Here is a 12,347-nt window from a genome sequence, read left to right as displayed (position 1 = left end):
TTGGCTCGCATCTCAAAGCAATAAACCGCCCGAGCGACGGCTCGTATCTCGGAAAACTCGTAAGTTGGTGCACTCGTAAGTCAAGGTTTCACTGTATATATATATATATATATATATATATATATATATATATATATATATATATATATATATATATATATATATATATACATACACACACATATATATATACAGTGCATTCAGAAAGTATTCAAACCCCTTCACTTTTTTCACATTTTGTTATGTTGCAGCCTCATGCTGAAATCGTTTAAATTCATTTTTTCCCTCATCAATCCACACTCAATACCCCATAATGACAAAGGGAAAACAAGATTTTAGAAAGTTTTGCAAATTTATTAAAAAGAATAAACTGAAATATCACATTGACATAAGTATTCATACCCTTTGCTATGACACTTGAAATTTAGCTCAGGTGCCTCCCATTTCTCTTGATCATCTTTGAGATGTTTCTACACCTTGATTGGAGTCCACCTGTGGTAAATTCAATTGATTGGACATGATTTGGAAAGGCACACACCTGTCTATATAAGGTCTCATGGCTGACAATGCATATCAGAGCAAAAATCAAGCCATGAGGTCGAAGGAACTGCATGCAGAGCTCAGAGACAGGATTGTATCGAGGCACAGATCTGGGGAAGCCTACAAAAAAATTTCTGCTGCATTGAACGTTCCCAAGACACAGTGGCCTCCATAATTCTTAAATGGAAGATGTTTGGAACAACCAGGACTCTTCCTAGAGCTGGCCGCCCGGACAAACTGGGCAATCAAGGGAGAAGGGCCTTGGTAAGAGAGGTGACCAAGAACCCGATGGTCACTCTGGCTGAGCTCCAGAGATCCTGTGTGGAGATGGGAGAAACTTCCAGATGGACAACCATCACTGCAACACTCCACCGATCTGAGCTTTATGGTAGAGTGGCCAGACGGAAGCCTCTCCTCAGTGAAAGACACATGAAAGCCCGCTTGGAGTTTGCAAAAAAGCACCTAAAGGACTCTCAGACTGTGAGAAACAAGATTCTCTCCTGGGCGCCCCATGATCTGAATTCGAAAAATCCGAAATCAAAAAATCTAAGACTGGGCAATCCTGTGGACCTTCGAGTGGAATGGATATATCGGGCTTCGGATTAATTGTTTGGTAAATAAGGGACGTGCTGCGATCCCTAGTTCCAGTTCGGGAGCCTCCGTGATCCAAATTCGAAAAATGCGAAATAGAAAAAAAAAAAAAAATCGAACACCGAGCGATCCTGCGGACCATCGAGAAGAAGGGCTGTCGGGTTTCAGAGCAATCGGTTGGCAAATAAGGGATGAGTCGGGATCCGAAGTTTCAATGGCTAACCCGCTTCCACTCTCCCACCCAGGAGCCCATATGATCTGAAATCGAAAAATCCAAGCCTGAGCGATTGTGGGGGCTACTGTCTTGTATTCATGTGTCAAGTTTCAGAACAATCAGCCAGATGATAAGGGAGGAGTAGCAAAAATAGCAAAAAGTTAACATACCGACGACTGGACGGACAGGAATCCGGACATAGCGACCCATTTTATAAGCTCATCTCTTCAAGAATTGAGACGAGATGACCTAAAAACAATCAACAACTTTTATGTTACATATTCCCAATTTAAAAAGACAACAATTTAATTTTAATTCAAGCCGAACACGTCTCTTACACTTTTTAAAATGAAATATTTTCATATTCATTCCATTTTCGAAAAACCATGAACTACTTTTTGTCATATGAAATGAATTTGGTTGAGTTTTGTCCAGGTTATGTCATAAATAAAGTAGAAAAGTACTTCCACACAACCACTTCGACAGCCATTTAACTATTCAAATATAACATTTTGTAACAAGTATGGTTTCCATATTGGCCATTTTCCAGTTGTTTCTATGACTTTTCATAAACCACTCATTAAAAATAGTTATGAGCACAGAGTGCATGTGGGGATAAGGTGATTCTGACTCGCATAAGTATTTGGAACTCATATAAATTGATTTCAAGTAATCCCCATTCTTGTTGCATGGAAATTGCATTTGAGGGACGTTTACCCTATTGTGAAATGGCCTATGATGGGAAAGAATAAATAACAAAATAAAGTAGGTAATAAATAATAAGTGGAAAACAAAAATTTGGGGTATATTGAGCAAAGACTCCCCGCTGAGTCTGTCTGCTCCAGCAAGTGCAAATTAAAGTGAAAACAAAGAGGAGCTAAATCAGCAATGACCTTGCAGCTTATGTTTTGATTGAGTGGACTGGTTCAGCAGACAAATCTTAAAACGTCATGCAAATTTATTACTGGCATATATAGGTAAACAAACGAATTCATGAAATACATTGTGCAACTAATAAAGAAATATCACATCAAAATTTAGGACTGGGGTCCGCCGAGACTGGTAGGATGATGGATAACCATCTCTCACATATTGATCACAACTGTTTCCATCTGGGAATACAAATATGTTGGCCTTTTATGCTTCACGCTGGCTGTTTCATGTTGATCAATTTCCTTGATAAGAGCTTCACAAATGAAAAATGTCTCTTGATTCTCTTTGTTCCAAAATCAGTGTCTCTTCACAAAAACAAATACTTGCTTGCTCATTTGTCTATGTTGCCATCCTCAATTTGTGGGTGAAAACCCAGAGCTTCTCCCGGAACCTCAAATGAATTGTTTTTTTGTTTACTTGTTATATGACAAATCTAGGCCATTTTCAAATGTTCTCCGTCCTTTTACTTGTGTATGTGTGTCGACTATTATCTCCATAATTTGGTTTTTAGAAGGTGGTGGTGTGTGTGTGTGTGTGTGTGTGTGTGTGTGTGTGTGTGTGTGTGTGTGTGTGTGTGTGTGTGTGTGTGTGTGTGTGTGTGTGTGTGTACAGTATATTAGTAAAAGGTAGCACACCGGGGAGGAAATTAATTTATTAAAGCCGAACGCCTAACGTTTCATATGTGTGTCGTTTATTCATTTATTAAAATTATTTATTTTCAAATTATTTATTTCAAATTAAAAAGTTTCAAATTATTTATTAAAGCCTAATGTTTCAAGAACAAGATAGAACCATTAAGGGTGTTGTCTTTGTGCCGTGTTTGAACAAAGTTGGTCCATGCATGTCGAGAAATTGTTAGGGACACGATTAAGTAACAAAATGGCTGCCAGTCAGCCATCTTTGATCTGATCTCGAAAAACAAATGGCATGCATATGTACGGGAGTAATGCATTCACTCGTGTGTGTGTGTGTGTGTGTGTGTGTGTGTGTGTGTGTGTGTGTGTGTGTGTGTGTGTGTGTGTGTGTGTGTGTGTGTGTGTGTGTGTGTGTGTGTGTGTGTGTGTGTGTGTGTGTGTGTGTGTGTGTGTGTGTGTGTGTGTGTGTGTGTGTGTGTGTGTGTGTGTGTGTGTGTGTGTGTTGATTAGTTTTTGGTGAAGCTCAGGATATTATTCCGTATCCAGGAATTTTTTTGAAGGATTTTTCTTACCATTGGAAGATAGGGCTCATTTTTTTCAACATTATCTTCTATATATTCTATATTTAACATTGTGATATGAAAATAGTTTTCATATTTGTTGTAAATGTAGTTTAAACTCGTGGTTATGCGTTAGAGCGGTGTATTTTTATTTAGCAGCGTCGTCTTCAATGTTAATATTTTCTTTTCTAATAAAGACATATTCTGTCATTTTAAAACCACCAAAGTGTGTATTAGGTTTCCCCATTTCATAAAATGTATCGTTTGATACATATAATGCTTTAAAACTGTTTTTTTTTTTTTGGTTTTTTTTTTTTTACCTCAAAAGAGATATCAACATTTAGCTCAGCGAATGTCAATCGCGGTGTCAGTATTTGATGAACTTATAAAGACTTAGTTCCAGATTTGTCAATGGCTGAGGTATATTAACAAATGAATAAAACAGATTTGGCAAAATTACAACTTTTTAAAAAAAGATCGCATATTCACCCAGGGTTGTGGGAGGCTGAAGAAGAAGAAACCTCGTGTGGGCTTCCCAGACCAAATAAATAATTCTGGTTCTGGCTCTGCGATTTTCAGGTTTATTACTCCTGCCAGGGAGTAATGCATTCGCGTGTGTGTGCGTGTGTGCGTGTGTGCGTGTGTGCGTGTGTGTGTGTGTGTGTGTGTGTGTGTGTGTGTGTGTGTGTGTGTGTGTGTGTGTGTGTGTGTGTGTGTGTGTGTGTGTGTGTTCGTTCGTATGTTCATGTGTTTGTGAACAAGATATCTGGAAAAGTTCTGAACGGATTTGGATGAAAGTTGTTGGGATGATTGCCCTTGGGATAAGGAAGAATTGATTAGTTTTGGTGAAGCTGAAGGATATTATTCTGGATCCAGGAAATTTTTTTGGGAAAGATTTTTTCTGTTTTACTGCATTAAAGCTTTTATTCTTATTCTTAAATGATGTTTTTCTCCTCTAATTCCGAGATGTATCAAAATAAATTCTCTGACAGTTCGGGCCTACTTTCTTTTTCATTTATTGTTTTGGAGAGAGGGGATGTGAAACAAAACGTATTATTCCATCTAAACCCACGGTGGGAGTATGCGCTCTACTGAGTGGCGTTCTAGTTCATGATCTGTGTGCAAAGATTGAAGAAGATCACTAAATGTATGCCTGACAAATGGATGAGGACGTGTTCAATATCGATTTTTTTTTTTACAACTAAAATGGCCACCAGGCTACCATTTTTATTCAGAACGCAAAATAATTTAAGGTGCACGTGTATGCCATCATATACTGTGCTTGTGCCAAGTTTGAACAAAATCATTCCATGTAGTCGAGGGCCTGAGGGATGTTTTCGTGCAAATCACTCTAAAAGCACCAAATTTGGCCCAGATGTAACTCAGGGCATGCTCTAATGATTTAGCGAGAGCGCCCGAGCCGGCGACCCCCGGGGTCACCATGGTGGCCAAATCCAATATAGCCGCCGCCCGATCAACGTTTCGGCTATAACTTTTGATCCAGATGAGCTCCAAATACAAACGTGGTGTCTATTTTATGTTTTTTGACCATTAGAAACACGTTGGAATGCTTATCTTTACGATTGGGTGTGTCTGGACCCCTAATTTGCATATTTCCAAGATGGCGACTACCCGAAAATGAGTTTTACCATAACTTGACTCTTGGCAAACTTGGTGTCTATTTTATGCTTTTTGAGCATTACAAACACATTGGAGTACTCAGATTGATATGATTGAATCTATCTAGAGCACTCTAATTTGCATATTACCAATATGGCCACTATCCCCAAAAATTAATTTAACGTACATTTTCACCCAGATCGAGTGTAGAGTTGTAGGAACGAGTTAAGATTAAACTGGTGAAAACAATCAACCCATGTATCTTACATATGTCATTTTTATTGAAACAATTCTACAAATAGAAGAGTAGAACCCACTCCTATTGATACAGTTAACAACCAGTACGTGCATCAATATATGTACAAGTGAGTATTAATTATGTACATTGGGGGGGAGGGGGGGTATAAGTTCTCAGGTATATGTTCTCAGTCCTTTTGATTTACCAGGGCGACTGTTTTTGGATAGTAGCTGTTAAGGTGATGAGTGGATTTTTGTCCCTCTCCTCAATGAAAGACACATGAAAGCCCGCTTGGAGTTTGCAAAAAAGCACCTAAGGGACTCTCAGACTGTGAGAAACAAGAATTTGTGGTCTGATGAAACCAAGATTGAACTGTTTGGCTTCCGTCTGGCCACTCTGCCATGAAGCCCAGATCGGTGGAGTGTTGCAGTGATGGTTGTCCTTCTGGAAGTTTCTCCCATCTCCACACAGGATCTCTGGAGCTCAGCCATAGTGACCATCGGGTTCTTGGTCACCTCTCTTACCAAGGCCCTTCTCCCCAGATTGCTCAGTTTGGCCGGGCGGCCAGCTCGAGGAAGAGTCCTGGTTGTTCCAAACTTCTTCCATTTAAGAATTATGGAGGCCTCTGTGCTCTTGGGAACCTTCAATGCAGCAGAGATTTTTTTTGTAGGCTTCCCCAGATCTGTGCCTCGACACAATCCTGTCTCTGAGCTCTGCAGGCAGTTCCTTCGACCTCGTGGCTTGGTTTTTGCTCTGATATGCATTGTCAGCTGTGAGACCTTATATAGACAGGGGTGTGCCTTTCCAAATCATGTCCAATCAATTGAATTTACCACAGGTGGATCCCAATCAAGGTGCAGAAACATCTCAACGATGATCAAGAGAAATGGGAGGCACCTGAGCTAAATTTCAAGTGTCATAGCAAAGGGTCTGAATACTTATGTGAATGTGATATTTCAATTTTTTTTTTGAAATAAATTTGCAAAACTTTCTAAAATCCTGTTTTCTCTTTGTCATTATGGGGTATTGAGTGTAGATTTATAAGGGAAAAAATGCATTTAAACGATTTTAGCATAAGGCTGCAACATAACAACATGTGAAAAAGGTGAAGGGGTCTGAATACTTTCTGAATGCACTGTAGTTAAAGGCCGCCAGTCAGCCATCTTTGGTTGGATTAAAAAACAAAATCTGCTGCTTATGTATACCATCGTGTATGACCATCATAACATCCAATATAACCAATATACCATCATAACAATATAACAATATATACATAACAGTATAACCAATATACCAATATAACAATATATACATAACAGTATAACCAATATACCATCATAACAATATAACAATATATACATAACAGATTAACAGTATAACCAATATACCATCCTAACAGAGGAAATAGCAACTTTCAGTCTCTCAAAATCCATACTGAGTCCCAATTTATCGCATGTTAACATATAATTTCTTGAACAGTACATTTCAAAGTTTCAAAAAAATATAGTTTCGTTGATTGGTGGGGGGGGGGGGGGGGGGGGTGGGCGGGTGCTAGGTGGGCCCCTCTAGCTCATGGACTATGAACAAAATTGGTCCACAAATCTCCGAGATATGGTTGTGGACGCACGGATGGACTGGACCCAATCCATAAGCCCCCGTTTCGGACCAAGTCCAACGGGGCTAAAAATGAAAAATAGGGACGGGTAAGAATAATTAAAATAGCGATTACATGATGCAAGTAGAGAGTCTTGGAGCATGTCCTACAAGAAAAGGATCTGGGGTGGTAATATATACAGGGTTAAGAAGACAGGGTAGTGCCAGGCAGCTCTTGGTAAAGCAAACAGGGTTTTAGGTTGTATTTCTGGAGGGATAAATTATAACATAAGAGGTTGTGTTTAATAATGCTTTGTGGGAATTTAATAAGGCCATCTATAATATTGTGTGCAGTTTTGGTCACCATGTCTGAGGAAGGTTAGGGCTGCCATAGCGTAGAGTACAGCCAGCAGAGAGCTACTAGATTGATTCCAGGGCTAGCTGGGCGAGGCTATGATGAACGTTTGATGGAGATAGGACTCCCTTTATGCATTGGAAAGGAGGAGATTGCAAGGGGATCTGATTGAGATGTTTAAAATAATGATTTATGTGGACCAGACATGGTAGGTGCAGTGGAGTTTTACAGCGGAGTGGACAGTGCTGGACCAGGGTCCATAGCATGAGAGTTACGGCAGTTTTCAGGCTGGGGTCGTTCAGTTGGAGAATGGTTAATGCATGAAATGGTCTTCCTGTAAAGGAAGTGGCAGTGGAGGGGTGGATACATTTAAATGGGATTTTGATGGGTACCTGTATGAATTGGAGATATAAGTGTATGGGAATATTTTTGTGTGTGTACTGTAGGTAGCTTGTGCGTGGATGGGTGATGATATTGGGATTGGTGCATTGCAGGCATGATAAGCCGAGTCTCCTCCTGCACCAAAGTTCGGTGTGTAGGCTGTTCTTGTTTATCTCTGTGTATGAATGCATGATTGATCATAATATGTACCCTCCCCAACCCCTTTTCGCACCTATTCCCTGCATACACCTCCTGCATACACCCCTGCATACACCACCTATTCCCTGCATCCTTGTGCATGCACCCCTCGGCCCGAACTACCAGCACGCATCCATGCCACCCCGTTGAAGAAGAAAAATTGCTTGACCAAAAGGAAGCTTGAGGATAAAGCGAAGACATGTATCGGGACTCAAAAACCTCAACCCACCAACCTTCCGACCATGAGTTGGACATGATCCATCACGCCTTGTCGATCGAACAATGCAAGATGGGAGATTATTACCTCCGCCACCAAAGGTGGATGCATGGAGGTTATGTTTTCACCCCTGTTTGTTACTTGCTGGAAAAGATTCCGGCAAGTTGGTTGGTTGCTTGGTTGGTTTGTCTGTTTGTCTGTCGGTTTGTGCGCAGTACTACGTCTACACCGTTGCACATATAATCGCCATACTTTACACACATATTTGTCTTGCCCTGGAATAGACTGTGCCCATTTTTTAACTCTCTTGGCTCAAGGCCTCTACCGCTTTAACCAAAGCTTTCAGAATCATTGGACTCTCCTGCGATGAAGCTACCTCTGAGGGCCTTTCACTCACTCACCGCAGGCAGGTTGGTGGTCTTTCTGTCTTCTACTGACTCCTCTCCGGCCTTGCTCCCCCAGCTCTCTCTGGGCTCTGTCCCCCAAATATTCCTGCAGGTCGCACAAGATCTGCCAGCAACCCTCTTATGGTTAAACTGCCAAAATCTAGGCTCTCTGCTCACCTTCACTCTTTCATTCCCCTTTTATCCCGCCTCTGGAACAAACTCCCCCACTCCCCCACTCCCTTCAATCCCACTCCTCCCTCCAGGTCTTTAAAACAGCTGTTCACCACCATCTCTTATCTTCGCCCATCCAAAATCTTGATCTTTTCTACCCCCACTAATTCACCCCAGATTCACTTTTTTGAAATTCCAACTTCTTTCCTGGAAGTCCTTGCAGTGTCCTTGTGTTTTATACCTCTCCCACCTCCCCCCAAGCCCTCTCCCTCCCACAGTTCTCTCGATGTCCCTGCTCTCAAATGTTGTGTTTGTGTCCTTCCCCCTCTCTCCCCATCTTGTCTACCGCTCCCCTTATTTTGCGTTTTATGTGTCGGTTTGACTTTTTGTGTGATTAATGTTAGCTCTTTCACGAGCCTCGATGTTGTATACAAAAAAAAATAAAAAAAATAAAAGGCCTCCATTATGACGTCATAATTCGACAAGTACAAAACTTCATCTGATTAAGATGAAATTTCTTGAGCATAATCTAGGAATAAATTAGTTTAGAAAACAAATAACGATGACGTCATCGGTCACGTGGTTCGGCCGCAATCTTGGAAAAACCGAAAAACTTGATCCAAAATGGCCGATAAAAAAAAAAAGTACATTCCGGCAAGTCCTCGGTCTTTGATTTTTCATTTGTTTGTTTGTGAACAAAATATCTCAAAGTTGTGGACAGATTCGGACGAAATTTGGCAGAGATGTAGCGTATGTCACATGGGCGAAATGATTAGATTTTGGTGAGGATCCGGATTCGGATCCAGCTATTAAGTGATTCTTCACCATTAGGGGATGGGGCCAAAAACGATACATAGCAGGATATCTCAAAAAGTTATTGATGGATTTGGACGAAACTTGGCGGATCGGTTGGGAGTCTGACAAGAACAAATGGATTCGATTTTGGTGAAGATCTGAGTATCGATTCGGATATGAGAATTATTTAATTTCTGAAGTGATTCTTCACCATTGGGAGATGGGGCCAAAAACTATACATTGCGGGATATCTCAAAAAGTTATGGATGAATTTGGACGAAACTTGGTGGACCGGTTGGGTGTGTGACGAGGAAGAATCGATTCAATTTTAGTGAAGATCTGAATATGGATTACGATATGAGAATTATTAAATTTTTGACAATTTTGATTCTTCACCATTGAGTGATATGACCAACCAGGCGGAGGTATACTCTCTACTGAGTGTCGTTCTAGTTTCCTCTGCCACCAAAGGTGGATGGAGGTTATGTTTTCACCCCTGTCTGTCTGTCTGTTTGTTTGTTTGTTTGTCTGTCTGTGAACAAAATATCTCAAAGTTGTGGACGGATTCGGAAGAAATTTGGCAGAGAAGTAGCGTATGTGAGAACGACGAAATTATTCGATTTTTGGTGAAGATCCGGATTCGGATCCGGCGAGTAGAATTTTTAAAAGTGATTCTTCACCATTGGTAGATATGGCCAAAACCGATATATAGCAGAATATCTCAAAAAGTTGTGGACGGATTTGGACGAAACTTGGTGGACAGGTTGTGTGTGTGTGACAAGGACTAATCGATTTGATTTTGGTGAAGATCTGAATATGGATTCGGATTCGATAATTATTTAATTTCTAAGTGATTCTTCACCATTGAGTGGTGGGTATAAAACCGATACATAGCAGGATATCTCAAAAGGTTATCGACGGATTTGGACGAAACGTGGTGGACCGATTGGGTGTCTGACAAGGATGAATCGATTCGATTTTGGTGAAGATCTGAATATGGATTCGGATACGAGGATTATTTAATTTTAAGCGATTCTTCACCATTGAGGGATCGGGAGAAAAGCGATATAACATGATATTAAGAAAAATTATGGACGAGTTATTAAGAGATAAATTAATAGGCAGCATAGAATGGAGAGAAGCTTGAGTTACAGGTTGTGGGAGGGTGAGTGTGGTGGGGTTTACTCGGAGGGGGGGGGGGGGGGGCAAAAGGGAGGGTGCTGGGACTGCCGACAAGGCGAGGAGCGCCGTTTTGCGTGCAGTGAGCGAAGCCTGGTGCAAGCAAATTGGTGCTTCGTCGCCTTCGCGTACAGCAAAGTCACCGAACGCATCGTGAACCCGTGCCGGCGTGCAGCACACCCAGGCAGGTCCTGCTCGGCTCACCTGTTGGCACAAGGTGAGCTCTTTCTATACGCCACACGTGCACTCGAAGTGCTTGTTGTCGTGCTGTGATATTTATCATTAGTGAGAGCAGCTGCAAGGTGCAACGTTTGGAGCCTTTATTTACTGTGGCTAAAAAATCAAATCCTCAACACTCACGTTAATTTGAACAGACTCAAGGACAGGTGTACCGCAGGGGTCAGGTTATACATGAGCACGTGTGGCAGGGGCTGAGCAACTTTGAGGGCTTGTCAACTTTGTGCTTGTAATCGTATAATTGCTGTTTAGCCTCTTGCCTTTCCTTGATCCGTTTTTTTTTCACACAAGTTGGCGAGCATGACGAGTAGCCGAGCTAGCACCCCTCATGAATTGAGATAGACCTTCTCCCCCGCCTTGATAAAACCCTAAAACCCCAAGCTCAGTGGCTGAGCTAGCACAAGTGTTAGTCTCGTTGGTTGTTATCTCCATTTGTGGGTTTAAGGAGGTGGAAGCTCCCAGAAGTCAAAATTTCCACCTTCTTTTTCGGTAAAGAATCATTATTCATGAACCAGATTGTGAAACTTCATTCTCATATCTTTGTTCCAAGGGCTCTTTTTGGAATCCTAACTGAACCTCTGACAGCCTTCACTTGTAGCTCGTTTGTAGTGATATTTACCAGAATGCTTTTTAAGTGCCCAGTAAGGGTTTTCTTGATCATCCCTGTTGCTCTGACTATGATTGGTATAATTTCAGCTTTCTTCAATTCTCCAAGACCTCTTGGCCTCAGTTTTCAGATCCTGGTATTTGATCATTTTCTTGGTTTCTGAAGCATTTAGTCCAAAGTCATTGGGTACTGAAACCCAATCAAAAGTACTGTATTTTACTTTTTGTGTTTGAGCACTATGTACGGATGCAATGCTATGCCTGCAATGATGGGATCATCTTGTCATGCGTAAGCACGATGTGTTCATTTTTCAGAGATCGAGTTTGGTTTGTGTTTCCATGATTGTTCTGGAACCAGAATGTTGAAATGTTTGCAGATGTGCCAGTGGATTACTTTACAGATGCTGACATGTCTTTCTGTGTACAACTGTTCTGACATGAGTTTTTTTTAAATATCCTGGAAGGAGGTGACTGGTACTTTATGTTTCTACTCCACAAAACCTGCATTTGTCTGATTGGCTCAATTCCACCATCTTACTATAATTCACCAAATGTCTGTCTGTCTGTCCGTCTGTTCCCAGGTACCGCAAAAACGGCTGAAGCGATCGCAACGACATTTTGCGTTGGTAATCCTGGGACCTCCTGGAGTAAAATAGGCTATATTGTTTTTCCAATTTTTTTTCCAATTTCCAATTTTTCCAATTTTCCAGTTTTTCCAAACACGATGGAATAATATTTACCGATATGAACAGTGATGTGGCTTTTATTGAAATTCTACAAATACTGTTTAGATTTTGATGATTTGCGTGTGATATGATTTAACGGATGTTTATATAAACAGTTTTAAAAATAAAAAAACCTTCAATTTCTGATATTTTGCCTTTTCATTTGGGCCTCC

This window comes from Myxine glutinosa, chromosome 1, assembly GCF_964187855.1.
Source record: "Myxine glutinosa chromosome 1, kmMyxGlut1.1, whole genome shotgun sequence".
Taxonomy (NCBI): Eukaryota; Metazoa; Chordata; class Myxini; order Myxiniformes; family Myxinidae; genus Myxine; species Myxine glutinosa.
Note: the sequence above shows the minus strand (reverse complement) of the source record.